This window comes from Salvelinus alpinus, chromosome 4, assembly GCF_045679555.1.
Source record: "Salvelinus alpinus chromosome 4, SLU_Salpinus.1, whole genome shotgun sequence".
Taxonomy (NCBI): domain Eukaryota; kingdom Metazoa; phylum Chordata; class Actinopteri; order Salmoniformes; family Salmonidae; genus Salvelinus; species Salvelinus alpinus.
The window spans coordinates 55,766,379-55,787,295 of record NC_092089.1 but is presented as its reverse complement, the minus strand read 5'-3'; the positions used below and the strand labels follow the sequence as shown (position 1 = coordinate 55,787,295).

The window sequence follows — 20,917 nt, the reverse complement described above, 5'->3', positions numbered from 1 at the left end:
CAGTTATTATTATCAGCAGTAAGTGCCCTAAATTAATAATCATCTGCTTCTTATTTGTGTTTCTCAAACTGACTGACTCTGTATATAACTAATAAGGGTCTTGGATAAATAGAGCAACAAATTAAAGGCGAAAAAAACATTCAATTATTATCTATCGAGATTACACAGTGATTATAATGAGGGATACAGTGAACCCACATACACACAAAGTACCATACACAGAATGGTAGCTCCCTAAAGAATGCCATGCTGAGATGTTTAGAACTGTTTGTAAATGCACAGAGATCAGAAGATTTGGGGAGAAATATAAAATATTATTATATACCAAATCTTAGTTTGAAACTAGTTTGAACGTCTTGGAACATTACAAACACACCCATTCTCACTCATAGCCGCCACACCCAACAGTAATTTAAGGCCATGTATTTGACTAGCTGGTATTTGGCTAGCTATCAGTATAGTGCCATTTATGCCAGGTCCAGTGGGACACATTTGTTTTTATGGAAGGATATTATATTTTCATGGGGTCAGAGTTCAACCTGCGTACTCTAGGCTGGAGCTGGGGATCAATACTCTGCATTTCATATGTGGCCCTGATATTGATTAATGAATATAAATCTTATGTCCTACAGCATTTCTGTGTACATAGATACGCATTCGTATGCACACACATGCTCACGCACCCTGATGATGTTTCTTGAGACTAGGGTTGCACATTCTGGGGAATATTCAGAGGGGGAAACTTTCCGTGGGAATTAACGGGAATTTATGGGAATTAACGGAAATATATGCAAATTAATATTAATACCATTTAAATGTAGATGTTTTTTGCATTGGATATATTTACCATATTAAATGGAGACAGAAACATTAACATTTTACCTTATCATAAGTAGACATAATTGCAAATGATTAAATCCTTCCAATATATATTTTTTTAAACATTTGTTACAAATTGAAATTTAATTAAATGAGTTGACTCTTCACATGATTTCACTGAACAGCAAAAGAAGGGTAATATTGAATGATCACCAATGATCAATCGCAAAAACGTTTTCAACATCTGTAAAATGATAGTCTAGAAACTAAAGCTTTGGTTGTCTTCCTCTCAGGCTTCCATGTCTTCTCCCTGGACCTCCTCAATGTCCACCTCTTGAATATCAGACTCTGAGGCCTCATCTTCACTGTCACTTTCCAACCTTGTTGAGGATAGCTCGTTGTCAGGCTCAAAAAGCCTCAAATTTGCCCAGATGGCCACCAATTTTTCAACCCTTGTATTGATCAGCCTGTTGCGTGCTTTGGTGTCTGTTCCCAAACAAGGACCAGTTGCGCTCTGAGGCTGATGTTGGTGGGATTTGGGGGATGATGGAGGCAACAGGGGAAAGAGCCTCAGATCGACAAAGTCCCTTCCACCAGGTGGCTGATGAGATATGTTGGCTCGACTGCCATATTGCATCTCCATCCCAAAGCCCTTGCTTGGAAGTGTACTTTGCCAGACTGCCAAGAACCTTGCCCTCATCCAGGCCAAGGTGGCGAGACACCCTAGTGATGACACCATAGGCCTTGTTGATCTCTGCACCAGGCAGGACCCTCTTGCCAGAGTACTTGGGGTCCAACATGTATGCTGCAGTGTGTATGGGCTTCAGGCAGAAGTCTTCAAGCTTTTTTGATTTATTTCAGAACTGCAGTTTCCTCTGCTTGGAGCAACAGTGAAGTGGGCAGGACAGTGTGGATTTCTTCTCTTACATCTGCAAGCAGAGTCTGAACATCAGACAGGATGGCATTGTCTCCCTCAATCCGTGCAATCCGTGCAATAGGTTTCAGGAGTTTCAGGCTGCTTACCACTCTCTCCCAAAATACATCATCCAGGAGGATCCTCTTGATGGGGCTGTCCATATCGGCAGACTGTGATATGGCAATTTCTTGGAGAGACTCCTTCCCCTCCAGGAGACTGTCAAACATGATGACAACACTACCCCAATGAGTGTTGCTGGGCAGCTTCAATGTGGTGCTCTTATTCTTCTCACTTTGCTTGGTGAGGTAGATTGCTGCTATAACTTGATGACACTTTACATACCTAACCATTTCCTTGGTTGCAATTAAGTCTGCTTTCTCTATGATTTGCTTGACCTTCACTTGAACTCTGTTGAACTATGCATCCAGCAAATGAGTAGATAAAGCATGTCTGGTTGGAGGGTTGTATGCTGGGCGAAGAACATTCAGAAATCTCTTCCAATACACATTGCCTGTGAGCAAGTTAGAAATGATTTAAACACACTTGCTGTAGGCTACTATTTACTAGTTAACAAAAAATCATGTATGTCATATAAAATATATTCACCCCACCCAGTATTGTAATCAAAACTTACCAGAAAGCATGTTGTCCTTGGCTCAGACAGTGTAGTAGTGTGGGCTCATCAGCATCTCATTGGTGTGCAAGATCTTGAGAATCAGCTGTACGTGTGATGGAAGAATGCACTGTGCATGCAGAGGGTTGCAATTCCATTGAATTGGGGATCGTTTAACCAAAATATGCCACAAGACCTAGAATTGCCTTATGTGTATCCCACAAAAACATTTCACTGTTTTTTATGCTAGTGGTTGTATTAATTTGGGATCTATTGCACTCCACAACTGTCCCAGACCATGTTTGAAATGTTTATTTATTGCACAGAATAGAATAGGTACTATGGGGGATAGTAGATTGACATAGGCTAGTGCTTTTGCTGTTCGTTAGGCCTACTCATCTTGTTGACTGACGAAAAGTACACAGTTCTTATGCGCATCGGAATTGGATAAGGATGCGTAAAACCCGATCACGTGATGGAGAGCCATGTGAGTGAGAGGCGCTTCGGATTGCACAGCACCCAAGGAGAAGGACACAACCCAGCACTCCCGGCCGCAAAAGGCATGGATTTTGTTAGGGTGCATTACGGCCACAAAGGGGATGCCGCCGTGAAATGTCAAATTTTGAATGAGAGACTATTGAAGTGTGCACAGCCTGCGCAAAAAAAAACAAAGCAGAGCTCAAGGCTTTCAACTGACTTTTTTCAAATCATCATTAGTCTCATCATGCAGCCTTACAATGTATTTCAAATCAAAACATACAGCCCAACGTTTGTAGAACAACTAAAATTACATTAATAACTCTAAATGAAGCATATAGGAGTACCTATTTCTTTGTTAACCACTCGCCACAGAATAGCCGCATGTGCACACACCCTCAAATCGATCAATTGTATTCTTCATGCTATAAAATAATATAAAATAATGCCACGGAATTCTAAGCAAATTTTGTCTGCTAAATGAACTAGTGTAGCCCACAGCCATTTGGCATAGCCACATCAGGACCTAACATAAGGACAACTCAGAGTATGCTATACCTTTCTTCTGAAATAACTAAGTTTTCTTCATATCATGCCTCTTTAGACCTGTCTAAAATAAATAATGGATTTATTGTGAAGGTGTAGGCTCTATTACATGGATTTATTAGACTTTTTAAAATGTAGATGTTCCAAAGGTCTGCATGTGTGGAAGCCAGGAGATGTGTTTATGTTAATTAACGGTCAGTTACCGTGAGACCGACAGTTATATGCTTGACAATCACCAGCTGACAAAATGTTGTGACCGCCACAGCCCTAGTCGAGATTGGTGTGGAAGAACTTGACTGGCCTGCACAGAGTCCCGACCTCAACTCCATCGAACACCTTTGGGATGAATTGGAACGCCAACTGCGAGCCAAGCCTAATCGCCCAACATCAGTGCCTGACCTCACTAATGCTCTTATGGCTGAATGGAAGCAATTCCCCGCAGCAATGTTCCAACATCTAGTGGAAAGCCTTCCCAGACGAGTGGTGGCTGTTAAAGCAGCAAAGGGGAGACCAACTCCTTATTAATGCCCATGACATCAGGGATTGCAACGTGCTCTGCTTCACGGAAACATGGCTAACTCAAGAGACGCTAACGGAGTCGGTGCAGCCAGCTGGTTTCTTCATGCATCGCGCCGACAGAAACAAACATCTTTCCGGTAAGAAGAGGGGCGGGGGGGTATGCCTTATGATTAACGAGACGTGGTGTGATCATCATAACAACACACAGGAACTCAAGTCATTCTGTTCACCTGATCTAGAACTCCTCACAATCAAATGTCGACCGCATTATCTACCAAGGGAATTCTCTTCAATCATAATCACAGCCGTATATATTCCCCCCCAAGCAGACACATCGATGGCCCTGAACGAACTTTATCTGACTCTTTGTAAACTGGAAACCACACACCCTGAGGCTGCATTCATCGTAGCTGGGGATTTTAACAAGGCTAATCTAAAAACAAAACTCCCTAAATTCTATCAGCATATCGATTGTGCTACCAGGGCTGGAAAAACCCTAGATCATTGTTATACTAATTTCCGCGACGCATATAAGGCCCTCCCCCGCCCCCCTTTCGGAAAAGCTGACCACGACTCCATTTTGTTGATTCCAGCCTACAAACAGAAACTAAAACAACAAGCTCCCGCGCTCAGGTCTGTTCAACGCTGGTCCGACCAATCTGAATCCACGCTTCAAGACTGCTTCGATCACGCGGATTGGAATATGTTCCGCATTGCGTCCAACAACAATATTGACGAATATGCTGATTCGGTGAGCGAGTTCATTAGGAAGTGCATTGACGATGTCGTACGCACAGCAACGATTAAAACATTCCCAAACCAGAAACCGTGGATTGACGGCAGCATTCGCGTGAAACTGAAAGCGCGAACCACTGCTTTTAACCAGGGCAAGGTGACCGGAAGCATGACTGAATACAAACAGTGTAGCTATTCTCTCCGCAAGGCAATCAAACAGGCTAAGTCCCAGTACAGAGACAAAATCGAGTCGCAATTCAACAGCTCAGACACAAGAGGTATGTGGCAGGGTCTACAGTCAATCACGGATTACAAAAAGAAAACCAGCCCCGTCGCGGACCAGGATGTCTTGCTCCCAGACAGGCTAAACAACTTTTTTGCCCGCTTTGAGGACAATACAGTGCCACTGACACGGCCCCCTACCAAAACCTGCGGGCTCTCCTTCACTGCAGCCGAGGTGAGTAAAACATTTAAACGTGTTAACCCTCGCAAGGCTGCAGGCCCAGACGGCATTCCCAGCCGCGTCCTCAGAGCATGCGCAGACCAGCTGGCTGGTGTGTTTACGGACATATTCAATCAATCCTTATCCCAGTCTGCTGTTCCCACATGCTTCAAGAGGGCCACCATTGTTCCTGTTCCCAAGAAAGCTAAGGTAACTGAGCTAAACGACTACCGCCCCGTAGCACTCACTTCCGTCATCATGAAGTGCTTTGAGAGACTAGTCAAGGACCATATCACCTCCACCCTACCGGACACCCTAGACCCACTCCAATTTGCTTACCGACCCAATAGGTCCACAGACGACGCAATCGCAACCACACTGCACACTGCCCTAACCCATCTGGACAAGAGGAATACCCATGTGAGAATGCTGTTCATCGATTACAGCTCAGCATTTAACACCATAGTACCCTCCAAACTCGTCATCAAGCTCGAGACCCTGGGTCTCGACCCCGCCCTGTGCAACTGGGTCCTGGACTTCCTGACGGGCCGCCCCCAGGTGGTGAGGGTAGGTAACAACATCTCCACCCCGCTGATCCTCAACACTGGGGCCCCACAAGGGTGCGTTCTGAGCCCTCTCCTGTACTCCCTGTTCACCCACGACTGCGTGGCCATGCACGCCTCCAACTCAATCATCAAGTTTGCGGATGACACTACAGTGGTAGGCTTGATTACCAACAACGACGAGACGGCCTACAGGGAGGAGGTGAGGGCCCTCGGAGTGTGGTGTCAGGAAAATAACCTCACACTCAACGTCAACAAAACAAAGGAGATGATTGTGGACTTCAGGAAACAGCAGAGGGAGCACCCCCCTATCCACATCGACGGGTCAGTAGTGGAGAAGGTGGAAAGTTTTAAGTTCCTCGGTGTACACATCACGGACAAACTGAATTGGTCCACCCACACAGACAGCGTTGTGAAGAAGGCGCAGCAGCGCCTCTTCAACCTCAGGAGGCTGAAGAAATTCGGCTTGTCACCAAAAGCACTCACAAACTTCTACAGATGCACAATCGAGAGCATCCTGTCGGGCTGTATCACCGCCTGGTACGGCAACTGCTCCGCCCACAACCGTAAGGCTCTCCAGAGGGTAGTGAGGTCTGCAGAACGCATCACCGGGGGCAAACTACCTGCCCTCCAGGACACCTACACCACCCGATGTCACAGGAAGGCCATAAAGATCATCAAGGACAACAACCACCCAAGCCACTGCCTGTTCACCCCGCTATCATCCAGAAGGCGAGGTCAGTACAGGTGCATCAAAGCAGGGACCGAGAGACTGAAAAACAGCTTCTATCTCAAGGCCATCAGACTGTTAAACAGCCACCACTAACATTTAGCGGCCGCTGCCAACATACTGACTCAACTCCAGCCACTTTAAAAATGGGAATTGATGGAAATTATGTAAAAATGTACCACTAGCCACTTTAAACAATGCCACTTAATATAATGTTTACATACCCTACATTACCCATCTCATATGTATATACTGTACTCTATATCATCTACTGCATCTTGCCATCTTTATGTAATACATGTACCACTAGCCACTTTAAACTATGCCACTTTATGTTTACATACCCTACAGTACTCATCTCATATGTATATACCGTACTCTATACCATCTACTGCATCTTGCCATGCCGTTCTGTACCACCACTCATTCATATATCTTTATGTACATATTCTTTATCCCTTTACACTTGTGTGTGTGTATAAGGTAGTAGTTGTGGAATTGTTAGGTTAGATTACTTGTTGGTTATTACTGCATTGTCGGAACTAGAAGCACAAGCATTTCGCTACACTCGCATTAACATCTGCTAACCATGTGTATGTGACTAATAAAATTTGATTTGATTTGATTTGATTTGATTTTGGAATTGGATGTTCGATAAGCAGGTGTCCACCTACTTTTGGTCATTTAGTGTATGTTGGTTGGTGATATGGATTAGGACACGTCCTTGCACTTTGAAAGCATTGATTATGTATAGCTGAATGAAATAAGTAAACAGCAGATATAAGTTTGGTGTTGTCGATGTTTGATGGTGTGAAACTTGGGGAATAGCTCTCAGATTAGCCAGTCCTGTCACCGGGTTGATACAGGCAAGCACATCAGTAGGGGAGCAGTGTTTAGCTGTATGTAGGCCCTGAATATTCAGCTAACTACACTGAACAAATATATAATCGCAACATGCAACAATTTCAAAAATTTTACTGAGCTGAAGTTCATATAATGAAATCAGTCACTTGAAATGATTTCATTAGGCCCTAATCTATGGATTTCACATGACTGGGAATACAGATATGCATCTGTTGGTCACAGATACCTTCCAAAAAAGTAAGGACTTGGATCAGAAAACCAGTCAGTATCTGGTGGCACCACCATTTGCCTCATGCAACGTATGCAACGCGACACATCTCCTTTGAGTTGATAAGGCTGTTGATTGTGGCCTGTGGAATGTTGTCCCACTCCTATTCAATGGCTGTGTGAAGTTGCTGTATGCTCAATGGGTGACATGTCTGGTGAGTATGCAGGCCATGGAAGAACTGGGACATTTTCAGCTTCCAGGAATTGTGTACAGATCTGTGGAACATAGGGTTGTGCATTATCATGCTGAAACCTGAGGTGATGACGGTATCTCATCACGGTATCTCTGTGCATTCAAATTGCCATCGATAAGATGCACTTGTGTTTGTTGTCCGTAGATGATACCATAACTCCACTGAAATTTCTAAAACGACGTTGGAGGTGGCTTATGGTAGAGAAATTGACATTCAATTCTTTGGCAACAGCTCTGGTGGACATTCCTGCAATCAGCATACCACTTGCACTCTCCCTCAAACTTCGCAAAGGATAAATGCTCACTAACAGGGATGTAAACACATTTTTTTCACAACATTTTAGAGAAATAAGGTTTTTGTGCATATGGAACATTTCAGAGATCTTTTATTTCAGCTCATGAAACATGGGTCCAAAACTTCATATGTGGCGTTTATATTTTTGGTCAGTTTATATACTGTATTGCCTTCTAATATTGTATCTGTTTGCCACTTCATTGGCCTGGGCTATTGTTAATTTATTTAAATGTTTTATTTAACCTTTATTTAACTAGGCAAGTACGTTAAGAACAAATTCTTATTTACAATGACGGCCTACTCCAGTCAAACCCAGACGGCGCTGGGCCAATTGTGCAATGCCCTATGGAACTCCCAATCATGGCCAGATGTTATACAGCCTGGATTCAAACCAGGGACTGTATTGACACCTCTTGCACTGACATGCAGTGCCTTAGACCGCTGCGCCACCAGATTGATGTAAGTTTGTCAGTGTCAGAGTAGCCACTCATTTCGTGTGTGGTATTAAAAAAGATTCAACTAATGTCTTCTGTTATGTAAATGAGTGGAATTGCATGAAATGCATTTTTAAAAGGCCCATATTTGGGGGGAACCCTGCTAACAAACGTTCTCCACGTGTGGAAATCCTAAAAACACCTCAACTGCCTCATCGCAAATGTTGTTTTGGATTTATTATAAAGGGGCTTTTACTTCAACAGTCGTAGCACCTCGTAGCACAAGTCGTAGCACCTTGAGGTTGTATGCCAAGCTGTTGCCAAACCAAGCGGTGATGCAGCCAGTCAAGATGTTCTCAATGGTAAAACTGTAGAACTTTATGAAGATCTGAGGGCCAATGACACGACTGTGTTTGTGTGTGGACCATGATAATTATTTCGTGAGGTGGACACCGAGGAACTTGAACCTCTCGACCCGCTCCACTACAGCCCCGTCTATGTGGATGGGGGGGTTACTCGGCACTCCGTTTCCCGTAGTCCACGATCAGCTCCTTTCTCTTGCTGAAGTTGAGTGAGAGGTTGTTGTCCTGGCACCACACTGCCAGGTCACTGACCTCCTCCCTATAGACTGTCTCAGCCCACCACCGTGGCGTTGTCAGACAACTTAACCATGGTGTTGGAGTCTTTTCTCGGCCACGCAGTCGTGGGTGAACAGGTAGTACAAGAGGCGACTAAGCGCACACCCCTGAGGGGCCTCCGTGTTGAGGGTCAGCATGGTAAATGTGTTGTTGCCTACCCTCACCACCTGGGGTAGGCATGTCAGGAAGTCCAGGATCCGGGTGCAGAGGGAGGTGTTCCGTCACAGGGTCCTGAGCTAAGTGATGAGCTTGGAAGGCACCATGGAGTTGAATACTGAGCTATAGTCAAAGAACAGCATTCTCACATAGCTGGTCCTCTTGTCCAGTTGGGAGAGGGCAGTGTAGATTGCAATAGAGATTGTGTCATCTGTGTATCTGTTTGTGTGGTATGCAAATTAAGGTGGGTCCAGGGTGTCTGGGATGACAGTCTTGATGTGTGCCATGACCAGCCTTTCAAAGCACTTCATGGCTACAGATGTGAGTGCTATGGGGCGATAGTCATTTAGACAGGTTACCTTGGTGTTCTTGGGCACAGGGACTATGGTGGTCTGCTTGAAACATGTAGGTATTACAGACTGGGTCAGGGAGATTAGTCCGGATTAGTGTCCCGTTCCTTGAAAGCGGCAGCTCTAACCTTTAGCTCAGTGCAGATGTTGTCTGTAATCCATAGCTTCTGGTTGGGATATGTATACGTGTGGGGACAACATCGTCGATGCGCTTATTAATGAAGCCGGTGACTGATGTGGTAAACTCCTCAATTAGCGAGGGAGAGCTTTGTATGCGTTTCTGTGTGTGGAGTAAAGGTGATCTAGACTTTTGTCTCCTCTAGTTGCACAGGTGACCTGCTGGTAAAAATTAGGGCAAAAAACAGATTTCAGTTTCCTTGCATTAAAATCACTGGCCACTAGGAGCGCCGCCTCTGGATGTGCATTTTCTTGTTTGCTCATGGCCCAATGCAACTCGTTGAGTGCAGTTTCAGTGTCAGCATCGGTTTGTGGTGGTAAATAGACAGCTGCGAAAAAAATATAGCTTAAAACTCTTGGTAAATAGTATGGTCTGCAGCTCATCATGAGGTATCTAACTCAGACAAGCAAAACCTCAAGACTTAGAGATTGCGTACCAGCAGTTGTCAACAAAGAGACTCACACCTCCCCCTTAACCTTACCCGAAGCTGCTGTTCGGTCTTGTCGATGCATAGAAAAAACACCTAGATGAATATTATCCATGTCCTTTTTCAGCCGGTTTGTGTGTGTGTACTGTAACTTCAACCCTTTACCCGTGCCATATTATGTTGGACTGTATCATGGAAATCAATGGGTGTGGATGAAGCAGCACCTCTTGATTTATTTAAGACATAAGACCCTAACTTCAGAGGGATCTGTATTGGATGTATCTGAAGGCCTTTGAACCCATAACCTCCTTAGATCCAGTACTTCATGTCTCAGCAATTCCACCATCCTTCTTTTCTACCTCTGCACTCTCTCTTTCTGTCTTTTGCTTTGAAAGAAGCATACTGATGTTTAGTGATATGGAGAGCATTTAGTGCCTCCCCTCTCCTCTCTCTCTCTCTCTCTCTATCGCTCACTCTCTCTCTCCCCCCTCTCTCTCTCTCTGTCACCCCTCTCTCAGTGATGGGTGACATGGCTGGTTCTGGGTTGCCATGGTGACAGTGCCCTGGTATGGTAGCGGGGGATGTGCGGTGTGCGTGTGTGTTCCCTTGGGTGGGAGTTGCCAAGTGGCTGTGTATGTTTGTGTGTGCGTGTTTGTGTGTGTTTGTGTGTGGATGTTTGTGCGTGGTACATGTGTGTGGTGTACTGGCCTCCTGCAGATGTTCCCTGGCCCTCACACCTCCTGCCAGCTGCTCCGCCCCCCCTCCCGCTCTTAATTAAGAGCCCGCGCCATAGCGAGGCATGATTACACCCCCCTACACACACACACGCGCACACAAACACGCGCACCAGCAGTGCACACCAGGACGTGTCCATTAGATGTTCTCTAGGAGCAGAGCGTCCAGTGCTGGTGCCCTTGAAGCCCTGTAGTTATGATGGGAAACATAAACAAGCAGCTAATCATGGCTATGTGGCTACACTCTGACACCACACCACACCACACAACCCCCATACACACCAGCAGGCAGTGCTTGGAGCATGGAGAGGAAGAAGAGAAGGGGCAGGATGAGGAAGCGAAGAGGCAGGATGAAGAGGAGAGGAAGGATGAGGAAGAGAAGAGAGGAAGGATGAGCAGGTGGAAGGGGAGGATGAGTAGGAGGTAATGAGGAGAAGGAGCAGTTTGGAGAAGAGGTATATTTTAGGCCACTTCATCTGTTCTGCTCCTCTTCTCTCCCTCCTCACTCTCTGTCCTTCTCTCCTCCTCTGCTCGCACTAATTCAACCCTCTATCCCTTCCTTATTATTTGTATTCTCCTACCTGCTACCTGCTCTATAGTCACTTAGTCTGCCTCTTCTGTATTCACCCTCCCACCGCCTCTCTCTCTCGCTCACTCTCTCTCTCTCTCTCACACACACACACGAGACAGAACACCACAGTTAATAATTCCCTAATTTCCTCTCTTAACGGCAAGTGGAATGTGTCGCAGATAAACGGATTTATCAGAAGGGTATTAGAATGTGAATCAGGGGTGTTACAGCAATGGACAGTAATGGGCGCATCGTTTAAACAACGTCACGAGACTAATGGATTTCAAAATGAATTTGTCAACACGGTTCGCCATGAATACAATTAGCTGAATGAGAGTGAAGCTGCGGCGGTAGAGGCAGCGGCGACCTGAGTAGCGGGGAGCTGCAGTGTTCAGTATGGAAGTCAGGGATGATCTGTAGGCTATACTGTACAGTGGGGGAGATACACATGTACTGTGGACAGCTGTCCATATTGCTGCTGGGTGGAAATACTTGGTTGTGTTGATGGGAGTGTAATGAGATTACGAGTTGAATGTAGAGGTGCTGAGTTTTGAAGTGGTATCCTTCTGGGTGTAAACTGTCTGAATCAATTCATTATTGTTTTCATGTCATTGTATTCGTGTCATTCCAGCACAAGCTATCACAAAATGTCCATGTGACGATGTTGTATTCAATTGGGGAAATTATTAGATTTGCAAAACGCAATCAGCATACTCACATTTTGTGAGTTAAGTCTTATTTTCCAGCCAACTTTTAACCAAAGTCCAGTGACATGGCTCCAAGTTGGGTTGATTTCACATTGGATCCACATCAGACAACTTAATCAAATGTCAATCAAAAGTCGAATTTGAACTGATGTCTGTGCCCAGCGGGGTGTTCTTTAATTGCTCTGGGGGTCAGTGGTTTGGGTGAGGATATCACAGTGTTGTTTTGTAAGAGACACCCAACCAAGACGGGAGGTGGTGTGATATGTGTGATGCAGTGTGTGCTTTGTTGCGTCTCACCACTGTTGTTGTTATTACTGTAATGTCCCAGAACATGACATTAGCCTTAATAACATAATCATTCATCCACTGTGATCAGACACCAAGAGAGCAGAGCAGAAATACAGGGAGAGGAGGAGAGAAAGGGAAAGATACAGGGAGGAGAGAGAGAAACAACCCTGGAGGAGAGATGCAGAACCAGGGATGAGAGGGAGTGGGGGGGAGAAAAAGTCAGGAAGGGATAGAAAGAGATAGGTAGGGAAAGAAACAGAGAAATACAGTCATGGAGGAGAGAAAGAGTGGGAGTTAATTAGCAAATCTTCTGCACATGATCCACCTATATCCATCCACATATATCCATCCACCTATATCCATCCACATATATCCATCCACATATATCCATCCACCTATATCCATCCACCTATATCCATCCACCTTGTATATCCATCCACCTTTATCCATCCACATATGGACATGATGTCAGTGTGCTGAATTGGCTGAGATTGGTATGCTACAGACCTGTAACTCTCTCTCTCTCTCTCTCTCTCTCTCTCTCTCTCTCTCTCTCTCTCTCTCTCTCTCTCTCTCTCTCTCTCTCTCTCTCTCTCTCTCTCTCTCTCTCTCTCTCTCTCTCTCTCTCTCTCTCTCTCTCTCTCTCTCTCTCTCTCTCTCTCTCTCTCTCTCTCTCTCTCTGATATGGCTGAGATGAAAACACAAACAGATGAGATCGACTTCCATGGGTGTGTCTCTGTCACTGTTGTTGTCCATAGACAAGAAGGGTCAGTTATGCAAGTTATGTCATATGACTATAAGCCATTGAAATATGGATTTTTGAAGGACAAATGATGCTGCCAAGACAGACACTTAGTTGAAAACATAAAGCTGTGGATAGTTGATATCAGCTACTGCCGATCCCTCCCCACCGCCACATTAGCCCACCCCACTCAGCCTCCTCCAGCGTCCAGGGAGAGAGAGGGTCTGTGGGAAGGCAGGCAGGGAAACGGTAGGGGCGCTCTGAGCCGCCTGAATACTAATGTCCCACTTTACAACTCACCCTCACTCGTACACACACACACACCACGCTCTTCCTCTCTCTCTCTCTCTCTCCCTCCACACACGCACGCACGCACACACACACACACACACACGTTGCCACGCTCTGCTCTCCCGCCCCTTTGCAGCCCCTCACAGCCAGCGCTGAACAAAGCTCCCTAATTATGGGCAGGTCTCCATGTCCACCCGGGCGCTCTTAACGACGTCGCTGATTAATTAGAGGGAGGTGTGGGGGCAGGAAGTCTCACCCTCGCCACCGCTGCCACCACGATAACAACAGCTTCACCGCGCCACAACGTCACACCTCGCCCCGCACACACATGCACTTGCATTAACACACACACTCTCTCAGAGACGTGTGGCGAGAGCAGGATTAGTGTGGGATTATATGACAACGTGAGACACAGCCAGCTTTAGACACTGAGAATGATAAACTGTCTGAACTAGATACAGATGCAGTTGACACTCTTCCATTGCCAGGTCTGTATTGTAAAATATACATAGAAACCTACCCGGTTAAATACAGGTAAGTGGGTAGATAGACTCACAGACAGAAATAGCTAGGGGAGTTGGACACGGATCATTTTCAATTCAATGCAATTTCATTTCCATATCTCCTCAGTGCCATAGTCGTCGGTTTACAGATGTGTACATCCTCCACCTAATACACATACAACAAACGCCACAATCCGCCAATGCAATATGGCCATGTTATGTTTGTAAGAAAGGAAGAGGTTAGCTAGCCCTATTTACTGTGAATCCTTTCGAAAATCAGGCAAATTTGAGAGCAGGAAGTGAGACCCAGGTGTGTTTGGTCTCCTCTGAAGTGATGTGTAGTCATTGCCTCTGCTGCTCGCGGCTCACTGTTGCCACAAAATGGCCTCTGCCGCATCTATATGTGTGATTTGTGTGTGTCCGACCCTGAGGTCCACAATGAATACAGGGCACAAAGAGACAGAGTATTGCCGCTGCACACACACACACACACACACACACACACACACACACACACGCACGCGCACGCACGCACGCACGCATGCACGCACACACACACACACGTAAACCTACACAAACACGCATGCACATATGCACATACACGTACGCAGGCACGTCAAGGCGCGCACACACTTCAGACTGGGTCACTCAGGTTCAAGGCATTTGTATTCATCGTATGTTTTTACATTTGCTTTACCACCTACAGTGTTCCATCTAGCTGAGACATGACTGTCTGCTCTCTGACGCTGTATACCTTGATGCACTTGAATATGCACGCGAAATGTGTGGGTGTTTGAGTGTGTGGTGTGTGCACACGACAAGCATGGCGCGTTTGTAATTTGACCGACCTTTCCTAGAACTCCATTTTAGGATGTTACAATATCTCTTTGTGACAGGGAGCGTTAGATACTGCGCACACACTGAAACACGCACGCACACAAACACACACACACACACAGCTGCCCCTCCCCACAACCCCCCCCCCCCCCACACACAAACCCAACATCCTAAAACACACAGACACACACAATCCACACATCACTCCCATTACAGCCAGTGTTGGACGGCTAATTTCCACTGTGGCTGCTGAGATCTTCATTAGGCTGGCAGAGGGCTGCCCTGTTAGACATGGCTAATATCAGGATGATTACCACCACACCACATCCCATCATCGTTACTGTTGTCACCGGACGCCCACGGGAGCCTTCTCAGTCGGGACAAGGCTGTGGGTTTGTCCTCTGTGCCCTTCCGTGTCCCCTCCCTTGGTGGCTTGACGCTAATGCCTGATGACATCCCTGCAGCAGTGAGCGGTGTGTGTCACCTTTTAGCGGTGACGTGAGTAGTGTGAAGATGGCTCAGACACATGCGCGGGCACATACACACACGCTTGGACGCATGAACACACACATGCACACAGAGAAGCGCTGCTCACGCACGCACGCTCACACCCGTACTCACACGCACGGTCACATACACGCACACAGAATCACAGCTCACACACAAGCACTCACGCATGCGGACGCACACTCATGCACTCACGCACACAGACACAATACCCACACACAGAAACGCTGCTCACTGAACTTTGTTAATAAGGCAAGCTCCTTCACCACAGGCAGCCTGGTGGTAATTCACTACACCTCAGAGAACTGACCCAGATAGGCCCAGACTTTATACAGGTGATGCTCACAGGAATGGATTCTCTCTGCTACAGGTAGATGTGTTATGGGTTTTGAGTTCACCGTTAATATATGTAAATGATAATGGGTTGATTTCTTTTTGGGCTACATGATCTATTGAGCTGGCTGTTGGGCTAGGAGAGGAAATAAAAGGAGGACAGAATGGAGAATGGAAGAAAAGACAAGGGGGAGAGGAGAAAGAAAAGGAGAATGCAGCAGGAGGACAGACAGGAAATATAGACATTTAGTGGGAGGCTAAGATTTACACACACACACACACACACACACACACACACACACACACACACACACACACACACACACACACACACACACACACACACACACACACACACACACACACACACACACACACACACACACACACACACACACACACACACACACACACACACACACACAGAGAGAGAGAGAGAGTAGTGAGATGGAGGTTTGCAGAGCGGGCCAGGCGTGGCGTGCTTGTACTCACCCGGGCTCTAACCCGCCACAGATGAACACAATCAGGCCGCCTCGTCCAACGGCGGGTAGTCATGGAAACCTGGCGGCACAGCCTGCGTGGGACAAAGGGCTGGCGGGTCCTGTGTGTGTAAGCGTGTTTGTGCGTGTGTGTGTGTGGCAGAGCGGGCTGAGCCCTCCTGGGGCCTCCATTCGCCTGTCTGTGAGAGAGTCCACAGGGGCCCTGCAACAGGAGGAGAGAAGAGAAAGAGGGGAAGAGAGATGGAGAGATGGGGATGAGAGGGAGGAGGGAGGGAGAGATAGAGAGACAGATGGAGAAAGTGTAGCTAGAGTCCTCAGGGGCTCAGCCACAGGAGGAGAGAGAGGGAGGGGAGATGGAGGGAGGAGGAAAGGAGGGAGAAATGGGGTGAGAGAGCAGAAAATGGACCTAGTAGAGAGCCCGTTCCACAGGAGAAAGAAAAGGGGAGAGAGAGAGGGGGCAGGAGAGATGGAGAGATCGAAGTAGAGATCAAGCGAAGACAGAGAGAGAGAGCGCAAGAGAGAGAGAGAGGGAGCGTGGCTAGGGAGAGAAGCCATATTTGTATTTCCATAGGAGCTGGTTCAGAGCTAAAGTGGAAAGGGAGAATAGGGTGGAAGGAGGGATGCAGGTAGAAGGGATCAAATGAGAGTGAGAAACAGAGGGCAAGGTGTTATCCATCCTCTCTGTCCTCTGCATTCTCCTTCTCTTTTTCCTCTCCTTGTCTTTTCTTCTCTCTCCCAGCCCAACCGCTTACATTTTTTTTTAAATCCCTTCAGGTTCGAAGAAGGGAGAATAGAGGAACATCCAGACTCATCACGTGTTAAATCATGCATCCTTTTAGTTCCTGTATCCCTCATTTGTAGCTTTTATGTACAAACACTGATATTTAATTTCCTGCCTCCCCTTTAGGTGTGGATCATACAAACATGGATCTGAAGAGAACGTTTGTGAGTAAACTTGATCGATATATTTTGAAGTGACCATCTACGTCATCTGTCCTAATGGGCCATTACACAATTAATGAATTCAACATGTACTGTATATACAGTAGATAATGCTATACAGTAGATAATGCTATACAGTAGATAGATAAACGCCCATGTCAAATCGATGAAGCTATAGTGAAGCGAATGCTAACTGCCTCAGGTGAAGTTTCAACCTAGACACAGATCTAGGATCAGCTTCCCCTCTTCGAATCTAGGGGCAACTTCACTCTACACCAACTCACCCAGAGTAGAGGCGCTGTGGTGGACTGACTGCCAGACAATTGACTGGCTACTACTGTGTTCTATCATTTAGAATCCAAGAGCCACAGTTCAGATCAAAGCCAACAGGCCATCATGTAGTTTGGCACTCATGTAACAGCCTGAGAGAGAGATTGAAGCAGGGCTACATGGGATTGTACTCTGACTCCTGTCTCCTTGAGTGCACCTCCTTGATCATATTTGACTCGATAGACACACGTCACTCTTCTGCGGTGTAGCCTGTCACCTCCTCACCTAACAGTGAACAGCTTGTCCTCGTATAGAATGCGAGCGCGTGACAATACATAGACGATTATCATGACACACCAATATACTTCCAGAAATGCCATTTTATTCATTCCTGTGTCATTTCCACATCCTCCCTATTCTGACGCCAGATCTGTTTGGAGCTGTATAGCCAACTTCTAAAGAGTTGGCTATACAGCTAAAAACAGATCTGAGATCAGGCTACATGCTCTCCGCGTTGTTCCATGACATTAAACTACGGTGTGTCTCTCAGGAGGCCTTTGCCAGTTTTGACCTGCGTGGCTCACACGGCCTTTCCCATGATCCCATGCCCCGAGAGAGAGACGAGGAGAACGGGTGACACACTTCTTAATCTCTACATTCATCTCGCTCTTTCACGCCCTCTCGTTCTTCACGTACCTCTGTCATCTCTCACTATTTTGCAGTCATCTTTCCTTTTTAGTTGTGTTTCCTCATTTTTTGGATTGGGTTATTTGTCTAAATGTGTGTAGAGATACAGCCGTTTGTGTGTGTGTGAGAGAGAGTGCGTGCGTGCGTGTTTATGTGTGTACGTGTTTGTGTGTTTATGTGCATGACATAATGTTCTCATCTGTCCCAGTCATGGCACCAGGTGTGCAGGGGAAGTGGCCATGGAGGCCATCAGCTCTTACTGTGGCGTGGGCATGGCTTTCAACGCCAGGATCGGTGGGGAGTACAACACTGCCCATGTCCATGCCAATGTAATCTATCAAAATAAAATACCGGTAGAAGTGATTGTATGGTTCAAATATGCATCGTGTTGAATGCTCGTACTAGTTGTACTACTATACAATGTACGTGTAATATGATTGCACTGTACTATTACAAATGTACATTGTCTGTGAGACATGATATTGTCTATTACAGTATACCATTTGAAAATCAAAAATAATATTATAGCAAATGAAATATATAATATAAGCCATGCCTTAATAACAACATAAAGAATATGATTCAATCAGACTGTATAGGAGGCGCTAGGTGAGGTGACAGTGAACAACACAGTAACAGTACGTTCATGAAGAAGAGAAGAGCAGTGTTTATATTACCAGACAAATTATATGATATGTAAGTGCAGTGATAACATACTATGAGGACAATCACACATCAAATGTAATGAAATGGCTCAATAAAAGGCAATGACAACAGGGTAATGCAATGCCAGTGATTGGTTGTGACATCCACTGGAGAGATAATGCATGAGTCCCAAATTGCACCCTTCCTATATAGCGTACTACTTTTGATGGGCCGTGGTCAAAAGCAGTGCACAAAAAAATAGGGAACAGGGTGGTTTTTGGGAGGCGGAACTAGTTAAAGTGAATCATAGCGCTGAGGCTTGATAATGATGACAAAGGGACCACGGGCATATCCACAACAGAACAATGCATTTGCAGTGCATTTCTTCCATAAAGCCCAGTAATCAATTTGTCTATTGCAGCCAGTTTAGGTGTTGATGTTCAGCTGTATTTGTGAATTAGAGTTTACACAAGTGGTGATGAGAGAAAGCAATCTAATTCGTGTGTGTGTTATTGAGCCATACAGACCTAATTTAACATCTCATTTTGGGTTTGAGGTGCTGTAATTCGTTTTTTAGTGAGGATGACTAATATAATAGAGCCGTACAGTCCAGAGCGTAAGTATGCATCAACAAGAAAATGTATTGGGACATTTGAATAAGAATATCCTTTGAAAATCACTGTTTTGATTCTCGTGTCACGCTATAACGCTTAAAGCCAACAGCTGTTCAAACCAATTCATAGAGCTAGATCGGCATCATAATTAATGAGCAGTAATAAATTATCCTTGGAATGAACTGTTACCCCTGACCTTTTCCCTCTGCCCCGTGATCTCTGACCTTTGACCCGGCCAGATATCGATCTTCTGGACGGCACGGTGACGGACTCCGTGGAGGCCACGTCTCTGACCTTCAACAACGACTTCATTGATGTGTACGTGTGCTGCTGGGGCCCGCGGGACGACGGACAGGAAATGGCCGGGCCGGGGACACTCACACAGAAAGCACTGAGGCTGGGCAAGGTAAGGTTAACACACACACAGGCAAAGTACATGCAGGCACGCAAGTATACACACCCCCATTCTGTACATGCACATGCACGTCCACACACACAAACGCATGCACGCATGCATACTCGCTTTTCTCTATTCAATGTAATTCTATTCTATTCCATTCTATTACATTTGATCCTTCCACCAACTCCCCTCTCCTCTCTCTTTCACCTTAATACAGGTGTGAGTTAGACAGTGTATTTGTGTGGGCGTCTGGTAATGGTTGGTGAACGACCACTGTGGAGCAGACGGCTATGTCAACAGTGTCTACAGCATTGCCGTTGGGGCTGTCACCCACACGGGCAAGCGCGCCTTTTTAGGTGAGCACTGCCCTGCCGTCATGGCTGTCACTCTAACTGGAGCCAGTTTGGGAAACACACTACCCCTAGTAAGTCTCTCTGTGTGTGGGTGTGTGTGTGCGGGCATGTGTGTATATCTATTTGATGCTGTGTGTATGCGTGCGTGTGTGTGTGTCTTTCTGTGTGTGTGTGGGTGTGTGTGTGCGTGCATGCGTGCGTGCATGCGTGTATATCTATTTGATGCTGTGTGTATGTGTTTGTGTGTGTGTGTCTGTCTGCGTGTGTGTGTATATCTATTCGACACTGTGTGAGAGTGAGTGCAGCCCTGCTCTTTAGCTCCTGTTAGCAGCCTGTTAACTGCTGTGATATTTATAGCGGCCTCACGGTTGACCTGGGCTGGCGGATATGTGTGGGCACACACACACACACGCACGCACGCACACACACACACACACACACACACACACACACACACACACACACACACACACACACACACACACACACACACACACACACACACACACACACACACACACACACACACACACACACACACACACACACACACACACACACACACACACACACACACACAATCGCAAGTGTTAATTGGAGGTGAAGCGTAGCACCGCGGCTGAAGCGGCAGAGAAAAAGAGGGAACGAGAGAAGGAAGAGAGGTGTTGATGTGCACTCAGTTCAGGAGTGTGACAAAGTCGAAGGCCAGGAAAGAAAAATGTCTGTATGCCCTGCTCAGCTCCATGGATACAGGCTAACAGTCTAATATTACCCAGTAACACCTACCACTGACTGTGACTGTGACTATTGCTACTTCCAGTCTACTCCCCC

The 20,917-nt window shown here is 46.1% G+C and overlaps 1 pseudogene; it reads left to right on the top strand.

Moving 5' to 3' along the window:
* LOC139572614 (PC3-like endoprotease variant B) overlaps nt 1–20,917 on the top strand; it is a 143,462-nt pseudogene that overhangs the window by 69,146 nt on the left and 53,399 nt on the right.